The following is an 18,109-nucleotide window of genomic DNA, read 5'->3' on the forward strand; positions in this document are numbered from 1 at the left end:
ACCCTGGTAGGCTGTGCTCTGGATCTCCCATCCTCTCCGGTCCCAGGCACCTTCTCACCTATGCGTCCTGGCTTTCACCCAGTTCTATCCTGGAATGGGTGAAAATCCCTCCCACCCTATTCCCTCTTCTCTCCAGAATGACCTTTATTCCCCCTTCCCTGAAGGGTCAGTTCAGGCTCCAAATCACACACAAGCAGAATTCATCTCTGCTTTTCCTATTCTTCATGACACTGCAGATACCTTCACTTGGTCACTCAACACAGCATAATCTAATATTATATTTTATCTGTATATTTTTAAAGATTTTTTTAAATGTAGAGTTTTTTATTGAGGTGAAACTTGCATAACATAAAGTTAATCATTTTTAAAGTGAAGACTCCAGTAACATTTAGCCCTGTCATAGCACTGCGCAGTCACTACCGCCATCCAATCTCAGAGCATTTCATCATCCCAGAGGGAAGCCCCAGACACATTAGGCAGTCAGTCCTCAACCCTTGTTCCCCTCAGTCCCTGGCAACTGCCAGTCTACTTTCCATTTCTTTGGATGTGCCTATTCTGGGTATTTCATATCAGTAGAATCAAATGTGAGCTTTTGTGTCCAGCTTCTTTCATTGGGATGCTTTCCAGGTTCATCATGTTTACCATAAAGTATATTATATTAGTTGTATCATATTAGTTTTCTAGGCTGCCATAAGAAGGTACCACAGACTGTGGGGCTCAAACAACAGAAGTTTTTTCCTCACAGTTCTGGAGACGATAAATCGTGACAAAGGTGTCAGCAGGTTTGGTTTCTCCTGCGCCCTCTCTCCTTGGCTTGCAGATGGCCGCCTTCTCTCTGAGTCCTCACTTGCCCTTTCTTCTGTGTCTCTGTGTGTCCAGATTTCCTCTGACACTGGTTTAACTGGATTAAGCCTTACCCTAAAATCTTCATTTTAACTTAGTGACCTTTTTGAAGACCCTATCCAAATATAGTCATATTCTGAGGTGCTGGCATCTAGGCTTTAACATGAATTTTTGAGGAGTCACAGTTCAGCTAAGATCAGGATATCTGTATACAGCTCCATTTTTACACCATTTTCCAACTGCAGAGTTCTTGGAGCCCATGCCCAAGAACTTTTCAGCTTGGTGAACCTTCAGCATTTCCTATAAGGTCCAGTGGTATTGAAGGCTCTCAACTTTTGTTTGTCCAAGAAAGTTTTTATTTTTCTTTCTTTTCTGAAGGATAACTTTTCTGGATAAAGTATTCTTTATTGGCAGTTTTTTGTTTTTTCCTTTAAGCATTTTGACTATTATCCTACTCTCTCCTGACCTATAAAGTTTCTGCTGAGAAATCCATGGATAGCCTAGTGGGCATTTCTTTACAGATTACATCCTTCTTTTCTCTTGCTTTTAGGATTCTCTCTTTGTCTTCGGTTTTTGACAGTTTTATTAGAATGTGTCTTGGGAATTATCTTGGTGATCAAAATAATAGTGTGATCTATTAGCTTCATGAACTTGGATGTTCAAATTTCTTCCCAGGAAGTCACTCAGCTATTATTTCTTCAAGCTTCCTGCCTGCTTCATATATTGGTTCTTTTGATTATGTCTCATAATTCATGGAGGCTTTCTTCACTCTTTTCCATTCTTTTTTTCTTTTTTGACTGGGTTATTCCAAAGTTCTCATCTTCTAACTCATAGATTCTTCTGTGTTGATTTATTCTGCTATTGTTGCTCTGTATTGCATCTCCCCCTTCATTTTATTCATTGAATTCTTGAGCTCCAGAATTTGGTTCCTTTTTATGATTTCTGTCACTTGGTTAAATTTCTCAATTTTTGTGGTTGTTTTCCTGATTTCAAAGAATTGCCTTTCTGTGTTTTCTTGTAATTCATTAAGTTTCCTCAAAATTCTATTTTTAATTCTTTACTGGGTAAATATTAGATCTCTGTGTGTTTGGGTTTGATTACTGGGAGATTGCCGTGATTCTTTGGTTATGTCATATTCCCTTGATTTTTCACAATTCTTGGAGGTTTGCATTGCTCCCTTCACATTCGAAGTACCAGTCACTTCCTCCAAACTTTAACAACTGCCTTCAGGAGAGTGCTGCTAGATTCTGAAGCTTTCTTATCTTATATGAATATACCTGCACCATGCTTCACTTCCTTTTGTGACAGAATTCTTAAAGCTCATTATGTGTTCTCTTGATCTTACAATGCACCAGGCAGGCTGTTGATAGCCTCTCCCCGTATTTTGTAGAAGGCGGTGTTATAGCTCAAGTCTGTGGTTTCTCCACTGCCTGCAGACCCCGTCCTGCTTCATGTAGATGCTCCCTAGTCTTCTATCAAATCTTGCTCTTGGGGACATGCACAGGGAGTAAGTTGCAACGTAAGGGGGTGTATGGGCGAGGCACATGGGGTGCTGGGGGTGCCTGCAGGCCATCTGAGGGATTTGAGGGATCTTCTGGTGAGGCTTCCCCAGTGACTTTTTGCCTGGCTTGCTGGTAGAGTCCACAATGCAGTCTGTGGAACTGTATCCCTTTAGTGCTCTCCACGAATCTTATCTTCTGCTTTCCCAATTTGCTCCCTTCCCTCAATCATCGAGACCCAGATTTGATTCTCTAGATGCTGTAAGAGAGAAATGAGTCTTCTTTAGCACTGTCCTACACAGCTGGGGAAGCTAGATGCTCTCTCTCCCTCCTTCCCTTTCTCATTCCACCTTGGAGAAGGGGCAATATTGGCAAAGTCAAGCTGTTCCTCTTATTCGATCCAGTGTATCCAAATTCTGGAACTTTTCCTCTGGAAACCTGGATTCTACAAAGGTTCCCTTGTTCATGAGTAACTGCTCAAGTCAGGAGTTCTCCAGGTGCTCCTTGATGGCTGCCAAGAGAGGCTGGAGCTAATTCACAGGGTCCCGCTGGTCCCACAGGTCCCACAGGCCCTACTGAGGTCAGAGGTCTGCCTGCCTATTAACCTGATGCACAGGTGGGTGTGTTCCCCTGACTCCTGGGTCCCTTGGCATATGGTGTTGAATCCTACAATTCCCACAGAGGCATTTTGTGAATGGATGCCCAATTTTTGTTGTTGGGATAGGGGAACACAATTGAGAGATGTCTTATGACACCATAATGCTGGCATCATTCAGTATTTCATCAGTCTTGATGTCTAGCAGTTAATTCCACCAGTTGTCTCTAATTATCTTTTTATTACAGCTCTGTAGTAAGTATAGAAATATAAGCTTTATTCACCTTTTCAGTATTGTTTTGGCTATTCTAGGTTTTTTAAAACTTTTACATAAATTTCAGAATCAGCTCATGAGTTTCAAAAAAGAAACAACAGAACCTGCTGTGATTTTCATTAAGATCATCTTGAATCTATAGTTCAATTGGGGATAATTGTCATTTCTACAATATCGAGTTCTGCTTCATTAAAACATGCTATATCTCTCCATTTATTACATATTTATTTTCTATCAATAATAAATTTTCAGTGTACAGTTGTACATATTTTGTTAAATGTGTCCGTATTTCAGATTTGGTGTTATTTTAAATGGTACTTTATATTTAAATTTCAAGGTCCAGTTTTTCTCTGCTAGTATATAAGACTATAGTTGATTTTTAAATATGGGGCGGATGCCAAAAAATTTATTTATAAAATCTTGTGCATTTATTCTTACATTTTTAAACATCAGTCACCTCCAAAGTACTCTCAATTTGGTGCAATGCACCTATGAAGATGTTTTTCCACTGCTCAAAACAGTTTTTTTAACTCATCAATTTTGATGCCTTTTAGTGCTTCTGTCATTTTTCATTTCACCTCTACCACATGGGCAAAATGTTTCCCTTTGAGGACTTTTTTCATCCAGGGAAACAAAAAGTCCTTCAGGGTGAGATCAGGTGAATAAGGAGGGTGGTGCATGGAGGTCATGCCCTTTTTGGTCAAAAGCTGCTGAACACTCAGTGCAGTGTGGGCAGGTGTGCTCTTAAATCATCCAAATGGGCTAATGTGTTTGTTTAAAGAGTCTTCACAAAAAATTCACTAAAGCTGAACACAGCCTCTCACAACAATGCCTGCTAGTTAGCTAATCCAGATGGGTTCCTAGAACACTCACCTAGCAGGGGAAGCCTGTTCTACAAGGGGCCCGCCCTCCAGAAGATAATTTGGTCTTTTGGGGAACCCTCCTTGTGTTGACCTTATATTCTAAGACCTTGCTAAATTCACTTAGTAGTTTCAGTATTTTTCCTGTTGATTCTTTAGGCTTTACTATATAATCATATCAACTATAAAGATAGTTTTATTTCTTCCTGAAGTATATTCCTTTATTCTTTTTCCTTTACTACTCTGGCTAAACTCCAGTTTCCAACACTGAGTAGATGTGGGAGAGTGGACAGCCCTGACTTGTTTTCAAGGGGAAAGTATTTGATTATTCACCATTTAGAAGGATGTTAGCCTGGTAAAGAGGTTCAAGTATATGGTTATGGAAGATAGCACTTGGAGTGGTGTACACACAATACAATATACAGATGATGTATTATAGAATTGTACACTTGAAACATATATGTACACACACATATATGTATATATGCTTGTAGTTCTGTTAACCGATGTCACCCCAATAAATTTAATTTTTAAAAAGGATATTAGCCTTTTTAAAAGGCTAATTTAAAAGGCTAAGGTATTTCATAGATGCCCTTTATCCAGTTGAGGAAGTTCTCCTTTATTCCTAGTTAGATGAGAATTTTGATCATGATTTTGTTGAATTTTGTCGAACACTTGCTCTGCATCTGTGTAGATCATCATAAGGTTTTTCTGTTTTGCCTGTTTATTTGAAGGTTCATTGGTTGATTTTCAAATATTAAACTAACTTTACATTGCTGGGATGAAACATTCCATGGTAATGATATATTATCTTTTTCTATTTCTGGATTTGATTTGCTGATATTTGCATAAGACTTTTGCATGTATGTTCATAAAAGATATTAGCCAGTAGTTTTATTTTCTACAAGTGTCTTTATTTGGTTTTATTATCAGAAAATATTCATGTCATAAAAGGAGTTCCTTTCTCTTTTGTATGAAAAATTTTATTTAATAATTGTATGATTGCTCCCATAAATGTTTGGTAGAATTCACCAACAAAGCCATCAACCTCTATGCAAGGGTTTTAACTTTGAGTAAAAGTTCATAAATAGATGTACAGCTATTTAGGTTACTATTTTTTTCTATAGTGAACTTTAGTAGTTTGGGCATGTTAAGAAATTTTTCATTTTATCTGAGTTCTAAGATTTATTGGTACAAAATTCCTGCATCCCTTGTTATTCTTCTAAACATCTGTGATCTACATAGTGATGTTACCTCTTCAATTTTTTATATTGTTAATATCTTTCTTTCTCTTTTTTTGGTGGGAGTGGGAAGATCTATAAAAGCAGCAGGTATATTTGAACCATCCCATCTAGCTATCACCCAGATTCATAAATGACCAAGATTTTGCCACATATGCCTCATTAATCTTTTGATTTACTGAAGTATTTTAAAATATCAGACATCATAATATTTCAGGAACCCTAGATACATCCATACTTACATCTCAAAAATAAGGGTATTTTCTCACTGAATCATAATGCAATTATCCATACCCCAAAATTTAACCTTGATTTTCCTGGTGTCATCATTTACCTAGATATACCTATCAGATTTTCCTGATTGTCTCAGAAATGTCATTTTACTGTAGATAAGTTCAAATCAGAATCCAAACAAGGTCTGCACATTACCCAGGGCTATTATAATCTCAGGTCTCTTAAATCAGGGAAATCACCATCAATTTTTTAATTAAAAAAATTCTCCCATAAAATGCCCTTTTGCTTCCAGTTGGTATCATTTAACTCCTCTGTAATTGGAAGTTCTTCAATCTGAGAATGACTGTATTATGACTTGGTGCCTTCTGTAGCCCTAGGAAATCTGCCTTCACTCTCATGCCCTGGGAGAACATGGAAGGGAGTGAGCCACTTCTACAAAGCCTTTGGTTTTCTCACCTCCAAATTCCATTAAATTATATGTGGCACTATAATTGTCTTCCTCTGTTCACTGTAGTTTTAAGTTTGTAAGCCTTGTTCTCACAAAGATGTTCTCTATTCTGTTACTATATGTTTTCAAAATTAAATGTGCATTTTACAAGAGTATAAGATATATCAGGAAAGTGTAGAAATCATAGCTAATGGATTTCCATAACAGAAACACACCCAGGCAACCAGCACCTGAATCAGGTGTCATGTCCTTACCAGTCAATACTTTCTTCCCAGGGTATCCACCATTCTGACATCTGCAGTAGAGGTCAGTGTGGTAGTTATTTACCTTGATATAAGTGCAGTCATGTAGTAGGCACTATTTTTGTCTGACTCCTTTCACTCAGCATTGTTGGGGGCTGGGATAAGCCTGAAACACCCTAGAGATTGAATGGCAGGATGTTGATAAGCTAAAACTCCCCTCCACCCCCCGCCTCCTCCACTCTCCTCTTCCCCTCCATGAAATAAATTTGAGTTCAGATCCTTTGTTTGCCCCTCCGCGGGCCGAGGCACAGCATCACTTGTGAGATTCATCCCTGCTGTTAAATGTAGTTCATTTGTTCTTGCTGTAGAGTTTTCCCAGTGTAGCACATTTTATTAGGCCATTTTACTGTTGATGGACATTTGGGTAGCATGTAGTTTTGTGCTATTACGAATGGAGCTTATCAGAATAATTTTACTTGTTTTTTTCTGGTGAACTGTGTTCATGTCCTGTGGAACATCTGCCTGCAGTAGACTCGCTGGGTCATTGGGAAAACGTAGACGCAGCTTCAACTGATACTGCCAAACAATCTTCGCTGGGGTCGCTTGAGATAATTTTTTAAATTATAAATTTTAACTAAGTCGCTTCCCAGAGTTACTTAATATCCCATAACTATTGCCATCACACAGAGCTGAAATCCAGAGTCCCTGGTGACCTGGGCCCAGCCTCCGTATTTCTCCTGCTCCCCAGTTCTCAGGCTCATGCTTTGGCTCCCCAGCTGTGCCCAGGCAACACGTCCCCTTTGCCCAGACCACCCTCTTCTCCCTGCCCTGCTTCTCCTGGAGGACTCTGCTGCCCAGGTAGCATCCTCCTTCAGGACACATAATACCCCGCTTCCCCATGCATGTTGCTCATTGGAGCCGACAAGACACAAGACACACATTGGACCCAAGTGTGTCTTATCTTTTAATATATTTATCTCCCAATTAAACTGCAGCTTCTTAAGAACCAGGACTGCTGTCTTGCTTATGTTCACGTCCCTGGTGGTTAGCATGATTCCTGGCCTATCACAGATGCTCAGAAAATACTGAATGGGTGAATGAATGAATAATCTTTCAACTAGCCTGCAAATACTGAATACTCTGCAGATAATAGTAACAGAATCTTGGTGGCTGGTAGATCACTCCTTGCTTTACAAAAACTTTGAATCTGGCTTTGGTCTTTAAAGTTATAAAGACAAGAGCTTAACGCATGGCCCCTCCCACAGGTGTGACAGGTGGGGAATAGCAACACTACTTACATATGGTTTCATGGTTATCTGCTATGAAAACCAGGGAGAGCGTCAGTATTTTCTACCACCAAAACCCTGTGTTTTTCTTCTGGTTGACCACAGTGTATGTTGGGGGAAGGTATATGGATTTTGGATTGAGCCATTCCATTTAATAGCTGTGCTGTTTTAATTAAATAATTCCTCTGAGCCTTGGATTCCCATGTGTGAAATGGGACAGTAACACCTGCCTTGCAGGACTGCTAAAGGAGGGGAGAGAATGTATCAGCCCCCATACAATGACTTTTCTTCCTCTCTCAGGAAATAGGTGAAATTAACAAACTGGGCCCAAGCCCGTTTTCCCCTGGCGCTCTCTGTCTTCCCAAGAGATCTGGGCAGGGCTGGGAAGCATTCCTGCCACGGAGGAGAGAAGGGCTGGGCCCTGCAAGCCCGGCTGGGGAACAGGCCAGACAACCGAGGAAATGCAGGGTGGCTTCAGTGCCTGCTCTCTCACACACTAGGAGACACAGGTTCTAGAAGCCCCTCCTTTCCTTCTTGGGTGGAGATGTAGCCCACCTGGGCTATACTGGTCTTTTCCATTCATGAAACAGAAACCAGCTACCTGGAGAGCTGTCTTTATTCCAAGATGACAGTAGAGATAAATTCCTTAACTCAAAAATAATGAAAGTGGACAGAACCTAGTTTATTTATTTATATATTTTTAAACATTTTATGTGTTTATTTTTTGAGAGAGGGGAAGGGAGGGAGAAAGAGAGGAAGAAAATATTGATGTGCCAGAGAAACATCAGTCATTCGCCTCTCGTATGCCCCCCAACTGGGGACTGGCATGTAACCCAGGCATGTGCCCTGACTGGAATGATCTATCCTGCAGCTGTTTGCAGTACAAGGCCCAACCCCTGAGCCACACCAGTCAGAGCAGGACCTGGTTTATTGAGTCCGCCTTCATCTTCCCCTGCAGCCTCTGCATCTGGTTCATGCTGGACAGCAGATCTTAGGGTCCTGGTTCTTGGTGGGGACATTCAAAGGGCCAGTAAAGAGTTGCAGTTTTAAGGGGCTCCAAGTAGGATTTTGGTTAACCTTTAAATTTTGGGTGGTTTGCAAAGCATTGCCCTCTGGGGTTGATGAAGAATTGCTTTTTTTCCTCTTTAGGGGGAATTCCTGCGGCATTAACAAGCAGTTAATACCAGTTTTTTATCATGAAAGAACACAGTAAACTTAAAAAGGGAAGCTCCATACTGAACAACAAAGCCAGTATTCTGCTGTTTTTGAAATAAGTTTGAAAAAGTATTTAAACTGAATGTAGCAGCATCTATTCTCTGATAATTCTCAAAGCCATAATAAGAGACGTTCATATTTTAACAGGGATTTTGCTCTCCCAGGAGTGGATTGTGTGTTGGGTTTTAAGTGCTTTTTTAGAGCCAAGTATAGACCACCCTGGGTTTTTTAGTAATATTTAGGGTCCTGGGATCCAGCCCCAAACACTAGAGAAAACCCTAAGGAAGATTGGTGTACTTGGCCTCCAAGGCCCTGGCTTTCTGTCAGTTGCTCCCAACTGTAACATTGAAGTGGGATGTTGGGAGGAGGGGAGGGGAAGTGAGGAATATAGTGTATGAAAGGGTTGTATTTAATTCATTTGATGCATCCATTAGTTCTCCTGAAACCCCTGTCACTCTAACACATCATATTTTTCTAGAAGTTTTGGACTCAGAGACTCCTGACTACTGTCAGTAAAGTGACAAGCTGTGTTTAGCACTCAGGAATGTGAGTAAATGGATTCACTTTAAAGTGGTGTTTTAGAGCATGTTCAGTAGCATGCCCTTAATTCCTCTTCTACTCCCTTTCTTACCTGTGACTCAGTTTTTACTTGTCTCTCAGTTATTTTTATTGAGTTTTATTTGGGGATAATTAGAAAAGCACTAAAAGGATTTGCATATTTTGGGGACAGGTTATTAATAAAGTAAAACAAGCTTGATTTTGCGTTGTTTTTATTTTTTTAAGTCTTTTTAAAACAATTTAAATGGGTATGTGTACATGTAGATGTGTGTGTATGTGTTGGGGTGATTCTTTTTTTGCACTAATGGAGGCAATTAACTTTTCCAGGTTTGCATTCCTCCTGCCTACCTATCTTCAGGTAGCCAACATCTTTTTGGACATTTTAAACTGCTTTTTAATAATATTCTTGGCAAAAGAAATTCCGTTACTGCTACCAAAAGAATTTTGAGTCCTGAATTGAAGAGCCCACTGGAAATGGAGTTTGGATGATTTCGTGTTGCTGGGCTGTCGGCAGCAGGGGAGCTGGGTTAGGGGCCACCTGTGCTGCCAGTTTTGGGGTAGTGCTCAGGGTTCCTTTCATAGCGTAGGTGGTGTTCTAGGATATCCAGCAGCTGTATTTGGCAGTCACTTTTCAGTCCTCTCACTGACTAACACATTCTATCCCTGTTACAGGCAGGCGGAGGGGGAGTGGGAGCACAGTCTGGCTCTGCTGTGGATCCTGAGCCCCAAGAGAAGAAAGCCCAGCATATACATTCAGCTCCTGCCACCTGCTGTGCCCTTGCCCCACTTGACCTGGGCAAGGCAGCCCAAGGTCAGCAGTGGCTTGGCTTTGACATCTGACCCCTCAGCTTTCTGTTCTGTCCTCCTTCTGGGAGACTTGTTCCTCCAAAGCTGTGAAATATTACATTAGATGTAGGGGCCTAGGCCTAGCTAGGAGCTTCATCTGCATTTGCAGCAATTTTATTTATCACTTTTGAGTAGGCCTAACTTCTAAAATGGTCATGTAAGAGTTGCTCTAACAGGTATATGTTCTCTTCATTTCTTGAGTATTTTGTTAGCAAGCCCCCTAGACGGGAATGCCTTTGTGCGGTATTTTGTTATTATTCTTCTGTGTTGCTTCCAACTTAAGTTTTTAAGTTGTGTTCATTCCCAAACTCCCCACTTCTCACGAAAGTAAGCAAAACATTCAAATAAAAACCATTTTAAGTTAATGTAACCCTAAAATGTTTCTGAAAAACAAAATCTTTTAAACAATATACTGATGGATAGTCATTACCTTTCCCTCCACTACTTACTGCCTGAGTTGTCAACAAGAGAAAAAAAATTACCCTTTGAGGGCATACAGAGTAAAGTGAGAGTTACCCGCCTTCAACCAGACCCAACGTCCTTTCCCATGCCCATCAGAATGGACTGCAGGTTCTGATAAGATGCAGAGTCAAGGCTCTTTTTCCTTTGACTGGAGGCTTGCTCCTGGCAGAAAAAAACATATTTTGAGCAACTGCCAGCAAGCAAGTCAAAAGCTGTGCTCTCCCCTAGCAGGCTTGCAAAAATATTCTAAAAGGCAAATCATTTGCTGCATTTCTTAGTAGCCAACTGTGGATACCTCTGCTTGGTCAGGAGGCAGTCCAGACAGGCCCTGGACAGGTAACAACAGCTGGCGAGGCCTGAATCTTCATCCCAGTCCCTGCCCCTGTTCCTCAGGAGGCACTGCACCCTCTGTCACACTGGGACTAGGCTGTTTGCCGCTTCCCTTCTAGGACCCCAGAGGGCTGTTACCGGCTACTCTGCCTTATCTTGCATGTTGGGTTCCAGAAAGTGATGAAGTTTAAGGAAGGCTACCGCAAATCTGCTTCAGAAATACTTTGGAAATACTTGAATGCTTGTGAAAATCCTAAATAAAAGATACGTGGGTTTTTGTTTTTCCTGTTGACTAGGGACTGTGAATTATGTTGAGCTCAGATAAGAATATAAACTGGTAAGAATAATTCCAGGCTTAATGGCCTGCAAATTGCCTCCCTTCATGATCTCATTTAATCTTTTTTTATATTCACTGTCTTTGAGGTATAATTTACATGCAATAAAATTGACACATTAAGTGCATAGTTTGGTGATTTTGACAAAAGGCAAGAACATTGCCATCATCCTAGAATGTGTCCCCTCCACACTCTTGCCCCCACTGATCTAACTGCTGTCTCTTAGAGATTAGTTTTTCAGGTTCTAGATGGCCTTTTAGCTCTGTAAAGCTATATGGGTGCTTTCCACTGCCCCTGCTCCAGGGAGGATGGGGGCAGGGCAGGGAGTAACTGGCCACAGGTCAGAGTCTTGGGCTCCAGAGCACTTTGCTGTCACTTTGCTCTCCCTGGACTTTGCCTCTGTGACTGGACATCTGAAGGAAATGGTGGCAGAGCCACAGGATTGAATTCAGTTCCTGCAAATTTATACCTGGAGCAGTATTTGAACTTGTGGGGTTTTTTTGTGACAAGGAGAAATTGAGAAATTACAAACAGACTGAAGACCTGCAGGGTCTCTTTGGGAATCTGGACTGAGAAGGATTAACCACTTGCTTTGCTGCAGCAGGTATTGATTAAGTGCCTACTGCATGCACTCAACTGTGCTGGCTGATATGGAAGATGTGAAATGAAGAAAAGGTTTGATCCCTGCCTTTGAGCTCTTGGTTTGAAAAACAGTTTAGAGAGAAAGACAGGGTCCCTTGTTCAGAAAGCAGGAGTGCACTTATACGGCACTAAAATATGAAGTTTTTTTTCCTTTCTTCTGTGGTCTTTCTCTCTTGATTTGTCATGATGTTTTAGTTGTTACTTTATTATTATTATTTTATTTATAGTTATTTTACTACTATTATATTAAATTCTTAGCATTCAGTTTGTTATTCATCTTTATATTGTGTAATGTCCATTTTAATTTAAATATAAATATAGGAGTATTTAATGCATGTGAAATCACAGAAATGATAATATTTCAGAACTTGTGCATGCATATGTATTTTATTCTGACCACAACTGGAAACTGCTCAAAACTATCTCAACTGTATTTATTTCAGTTCTCGACATGTGTACATTCTACCAACATTGCCCACCATCAGCTCTTGATGATGGAGCAAAGACTGAGAGGTGGGGAAACTCTGGGGTTCTGAGTCACTTTTGCCCTCTGTTACCATCTTCATTGTGTGGTTGTCTGGTACAGGGAAGTACCCCACATAAGGAAGATTAGGATAGAACTTCTTAGGCCCTGGCTGGTGTAGCTCAGTGGATTGAGCGCAGGCCTGTGAACCAGACAATCACGGTTCGATTCCCAGTCAGGGCACATGCCTGGGTTGCAGACCAGTTCCCTGCAGGCCAATTCCCAGCAGAGAATGCACAAAAGGCAACCATACATTGATGTTTCTCTCCCTCTCTCCCTCCCTTCCCCTCTAAAGATAAATAAATAAAATATTTTAAAAAAAAAAAAAAGAACTTCTTGGTTGTTAGTATTTTGTAGAATTCTATTGCCTTTTCCAGTGTTCAAAGCAAGTTTTGCTTGGAATGGAAAGTGTAGCCTTTCCTGGCTGGCAAAGTCATATATGTAACATGTCACCTTGCCCTCATTTGTAGTCTCACTGAATCTCATTCGTCATGGGTCCACCAGGGTTCCGTGCTTGTAGTGCACTGAGACTGGGATCTGCCTGCGGGGCTGGGCTGCACGCACCACCCCTGCTCACTAGAATATGCTCTAGTGTCCCATCGGGTTTCGCTTATGCAAGTTGAGATAAAATTATTAAGAATTCCAGGATAGTGGCTGCTTTTGAGAGTCGATTCCCCAGACTAACTACACTATTATTTGTTTGGTGCTCAGTAAGTGTCTGTGGGTACCTTCTAGGTGAAGATATACATGGAACCTGGTGTGGGGCAGTGGCCCAAGCCAACTGCCAGGGGCCCTCTGGTAGCTGGACGCTGTTCTTATTCTGCAGTTTTGGGTGGAAGGGAATGAGAGGAGCACCCTCTTCATAGGACTGAGGGGAGACCCTTTCTCTGTAGGGCAGGAAGAAGGTGCGAAGGTAGATGCATCTGCTTGGTTGCCTTTGATTGGGGAACCCATGGAGGTCACTTCATCTCTCATTTTCCCCATCTATAAAATGGGGAGAAGCTAGGGAGTGAGATCTCTGAGTTGTATTAACTTGAAAATATAAGTGAAGCATTTAGCATGGCTCAGGCACATAGTAAATGCTCTCAATAGTGGTAGCCAGCATTATTTATATTTTTCCCTCTGAGCCACAGGTGGGCTCACAGGTAAAGCCCTTGTTTCTGAAGCCATGCCCACAGGGCAGGTAGGCACTTTGAGGTGACAACTCTTGGCACCTTCTCTCTGTCTTAGACCCCAGCTGTCTCCACTGCACTATACTCTGGCTGGAGGTTCCAGGACTTTCCTGAGCCTTCTGTGCCTCCTGCTGGGAACTGTGGGGGCTGGTAGCACCTCCACTCCCAGCTGTGCCTGGTATTTAGGGCATTGGCCCTGGCAGGCCCGGCCAATTCACCAGCCTCCATTTCTGTGAAACCCTTTCCCTGAGTCGGTGTTTGGGGATTTTCCTACTGTTCCTTTCCAGACTTTTAAGAGTCCACCTGGGAGATGGTCATCTCCCTCATCTGTCACTGTATGTGTTTAAAACAGCAACACAATAGTTATTAAAGTGGTGTGGCATTAAAAGTTTTTCTTTTTAAAAGTCTTTGTCATTGCTAAAGAATAAAAGCCCACAGAATGGTTGCTGAGGGAGCATTCAGACGCAGTAGTGTGCACCAGAGAGCATGAAACGCTGGTTTGTTTGTGGGGTCCCCTGAAGGTCCAGAGTTTGAGGGAGTGACTGGGAGTGGAGACCCTAATGTCTTTATTTCAAAGGTGCCGCCATTTCACCCAGGCTGTTTGGTTAATGTAAGAAAGGTGTTTTGTCATAAATTTTCCGGGGTATTCAGTGGGGTTGCCCGGGCAGGAAGCCCTTGTCATTGCTGTGAAGAAACTAGCAAGCGAGAGAGTGAAAGCATCAAAGCACCTACAGGACGCAGCTGAGCCCTCCCTGGCCCATCGCCCTCCAGCCACTCTGAGGAGAGAGTGACATGACCTTAAAGCGCTTCATGCTTGCAAGCTGCGCTCCAGTTTAAAGTTCAAGGCATTTTGTTTTTTCATCTGTTTCCTACGGTTCTAAGAATCTTCTGAAGAATTAATGTGTAACTATCAGATACCCAGGCATTTTCCCAAGGGAAAATAATGTTAGAGTAGAAAGGGAGAGAAATGGTAGTTGACTGAGATGTGAGGAGGTTTCTGTAAAATAAGAAAAATTCTCTTTAGAGCAGTCACAGACAACATCCTACATGCTTTCTTAAAGATTTGACCTCATTTGGTGACATCTACATCTGCTAAGGGCCTCTGCCCACTGTTGCTGCTGGTGGCCACGTGAGGACTAGGGCAGCAGTTGTGAAACTACTTCTCATTTGTGACAGGCACTCTTCGCAAATTTGGTGGAGCCATGATTCTGCTGGAGCTGACTTTGACATAAGACATTGAATGATGAAAGCTGATTTATATAGCAAATGGAAAGACAGATAAGAGGGAGCTTCCCTGGCTGTTCTTTGGGACAGGCATTTTGGTTCTGAAACAGTTCATTCTCCAGCCAGTGATGATGAGTGGCAGAGCAGGCTCCTCAGGGGCCTTCATTTCATGCCACTCAAATCCAGTCATTGTACCTGTCTTCTCTAACAGTCTTGACTTGACAACAGGCAATAAGCATTTCTAGTACCTTGACGTTTTATTGCTTGGAGAAAACAGTTTGAAGTGATGACACACAGCTTTTACTAACATTTCTTCATATCATTAAATTTTAATACAGGATGAATATTTTATGAGATACCTTTTTTAAAGGATGTTTTTATGGTAGAAGCTGGTGTCCATTTAAATCCTTTTGCAGATTGATTTAAGAAGAGTTAAATACTAGCTCTTTTTTTGTTTGGTTCACCAGGTGTGTATGTTTCTAAATGTGGTCCAGGCATATGTCTATTTCTAATTTGTAAACTAGCACAATAAACGCTTAAATTAAATCCTGCCTTTTACACTCTTACCACCAGGTGGCTAAGAAAAAATATTGAGCAGGAAAAATCCAACAACTATGCAAAGCACTCGTGATCATTTTTGATTTCTGCTTAAGTGATGAAATATGAAACTCTAGATGGACTGTGTTTCAAGGAAGAAAACTGCTGAATAAGTGACAGAGGCATTTCAAGCAGTGCCAGGCCAGATGGACATTTTCATGAGTGTTTTTGTTTTCTTAAATATTGACAATGTTAAACTAGCCAAATTTTGCTGAAGTGAAACTTTATTTTACATCTGAGTCTGTTCCACCTCTGTGCTGACTCCTGGATATCCACATTATTCCGGACCAGCCTGGTCTGGAGTGGGAAAGGGTTTGGCTTTTGGGCCTTTTGATTCCCAAGTCCTGGCTATAGCAGTGGTCTCCCACTCAGTACTTTATAGGTTAGTAAAGTTGTTTATAGAGATGCTGCTTGAATTTATTTAGAATCAATTCTAAAACCCAAAAAGTAAAATTCGCTAAATTGAATGTTAATATCTTGCATTTCTCAATGATAAGGTACTATAGGAAAGTCATGCATAGAGAAGGTAACATAACAGGGTGGAAACTGCTTTTAGACCTCTTTTCATGGACTACATCTATTAGAGTGAGGACAGCACCATATGGCAGAAACTGTACCTACTCTACCTCCCATGTTTCTAAAGCATCTTGAGAATAGTGGATATTGACCCATGAATACAGAACCCCACCAGTTTCCTTGCTAGTGCTTCATGTGGCTGCGCAGCTTCTGTGCATTCCAGTTTGCCCTTCTATTCTCTAATTTAACTTAGGTAACTTCTTGGCTGTACATGATTTTATTCACAGTTTGTTTTTCTGACTCAAAGCAAACTTGAGTGAACTTAATCCTCTAATGGGAATTAATTGCTTATTTCAGTGCTTAACTCCAATCCTTTCTCAATCCCCACAGGGGTAAGTTTCTTCCTGAAGGATTTGTGTGTGTTCAAAATACAGTCAGAAAGGTAATGGTGTTTTTCTTGTGAAAGGAGCCAAAGATGCAGAATATTAAGTTTCTTTTTTATTATATAAGTAACTATTCTCAAACTAATATAAAGGATACAATTTTACAGATAAAATGTATAAAATTATATTTTGGTCATTATTACTTCCTAGAAAAGAAGTTTAATTTTTATTGCCAGGTTTTCTTTTATGAAAATAAGCTGTCATCTTCTGCAAGAAGAAAGTTACTGAACTGATTTTCTGCAGTCATAATGAACGTTCTATGGCCTAACCATGATCATTTCTATGTAATACCATCTCCCTAGGTATTCTTGGCTTTGAAAAATCATTAAGACCACAACCAATACTTGATGTGGCTTGATCCATCTCTCATTTATTATGTAGAATATTCCATTTTGTTTTATTTTTAAGGAGCTTCATAAGAAAATATAATCTAGACATATGCTCTTGCTAAAAGAAGTACTTGGGGTAGAGAACTAAGGAGGGAACAGGGTCAAGGGGAAGAGGAATTAAGTATTCATTGGGTGCTGAGGCCTGGCCCACAGTAAGCATCAATAGAGATCAGCTGTTAGGGAGATAGGATGAACTCACTTTTAAATAGCAGGACCAGGCCTTGCACACCCGCCACCACCTCAAACCTTCCTGCGCCCAGCCATAGTCAACCCCACTGTGTTCTTCAACATCGCTGCTGACAGCAAGCCTTTGGGCCACATCTCCTTCGAGCTGTTTGCAGACAAAGTTCCAAAGACAGCAGAATACTTTCATGCTCTGATCACTGGGGAGAAAGGATTTGGCTATAAAGTTTCCTACTTTCACAGAATTATTCCAGGATTTATGTGCCAGGGTGGTGACTTTACATACTACAACGACACAGGTGGCAAATCCATCTACAGGAAGAAAATTTGATGATGAGAATTTCATCCTAAAGGACACAGGCCCTGGCACCTTGTCCATTCCAAATGCCGTACCCAACACAAACAGTTCCCAGTTTTTCATCTGCACTGCCATGACCAAGTGGCTGAACGGCAAGTGTGTGGTCTTCGGCCAGGTGAAAGACAGCATGGATGTTGTGACAGCCATGGAGAGCTACCGGTCCAGGAATGGCAGGACCAGCAAGAAAAATCACCATTACTGACTGGACAACTCTAATAAATTTGACTTATATTTTATCTTAACCACCAGACCATTCCTTCTGTAGCTCAGGAGAGAACCCTTTCACCCCCATCTGCTTGGAATGTTCTATAATCTCTTGCCACAGTTCATTGGGTTCCATGTTTTCCCTAACCCTTTCAAATAAGTAGCTGGTTGGCAGAGTTAAGTTTATGATTATGAAATAAAAACTAAACAAAAAAATAAATAGCAGGAACAGAAGCTCAGAGTTTACATAACTTTTCCAAAGACTCATAGTTGCTAAGTAAGTGCTGGAAATGAATATTTGACTTAGGCCTGTCATTGTGCCACTTATCAAGCATTGTGTACTTAAATGTCCATCTATAAAACACTGAGGCAGTCCTTCCTGATAATCAGTGTTCTACAACAGGCCTACCTAGAAGCATCTACTTCACATTAAAGCACCGATGGAACCATTATTGAAGGGCATTCTTCAGTTTGCTCTAGAAAATCGCAGATGGCTCACCTATACAGTTATTTCTATCCATTATTTATGAAACCAAATTCTTGCATTTTATCCAAGACTCTAACCATAATCCAGTGCCATAGAAGTAATG

The 18,109-nt window shown here is 41.1% G+C and overlaps 1 protein-coding gene and 1 pseudogene across 8 annotated transcripts in view; both read left to right on the forward strand.

Moving 5' to 3' along the window:
• Window positions 1-18,109, forward strand: part of GGACT (gamma-glutamylamine cyclotransferase) — a 56,057-nt gene that overhangs the window by 18,690 nt on the left and 19,258 nt on the right. The window contains exon 3 of one of the 8 annotated variants that reach the window (XM_037143366.2): window positions 9,968-11,872. The exons of 6 other annotated variants lie outside the window; for them this stretch is intronic. The gene's annotated coding sequence lies outside the window, so the exon portion shown is untranslated. Of the gene's footprint in view, window positions 1-9,967; window positions 11,944-18,109 lie in introns of those variants that run through there. One more of the 8 variants, XM_037143367.2, reaches the window with a different exon arrangement.
• On the forward strand, window positions 9,600-17,557 carry LOC119059222 (peptidyl-prolyl cis-trans isomerase A-like; annotated as a pseudogene).

Source organism: Artibeus jamaicensis, unplaced genomic scaffold, assembly GCF_021234435.1.
Source record: "Artibeus jamaicensis isolate MK-2021 breed Jamaican fruit bat unplaced genomic scaffold, CSHL_Jam_final contig_1819, whole genome shotgun sequence".
Lineage (NCBI taxonomy): Eukaryota > Metazoa > Chordata > Mammalia > Chiroptera > Phyllostomidae > Artibeus > Artibeus jamaicensis.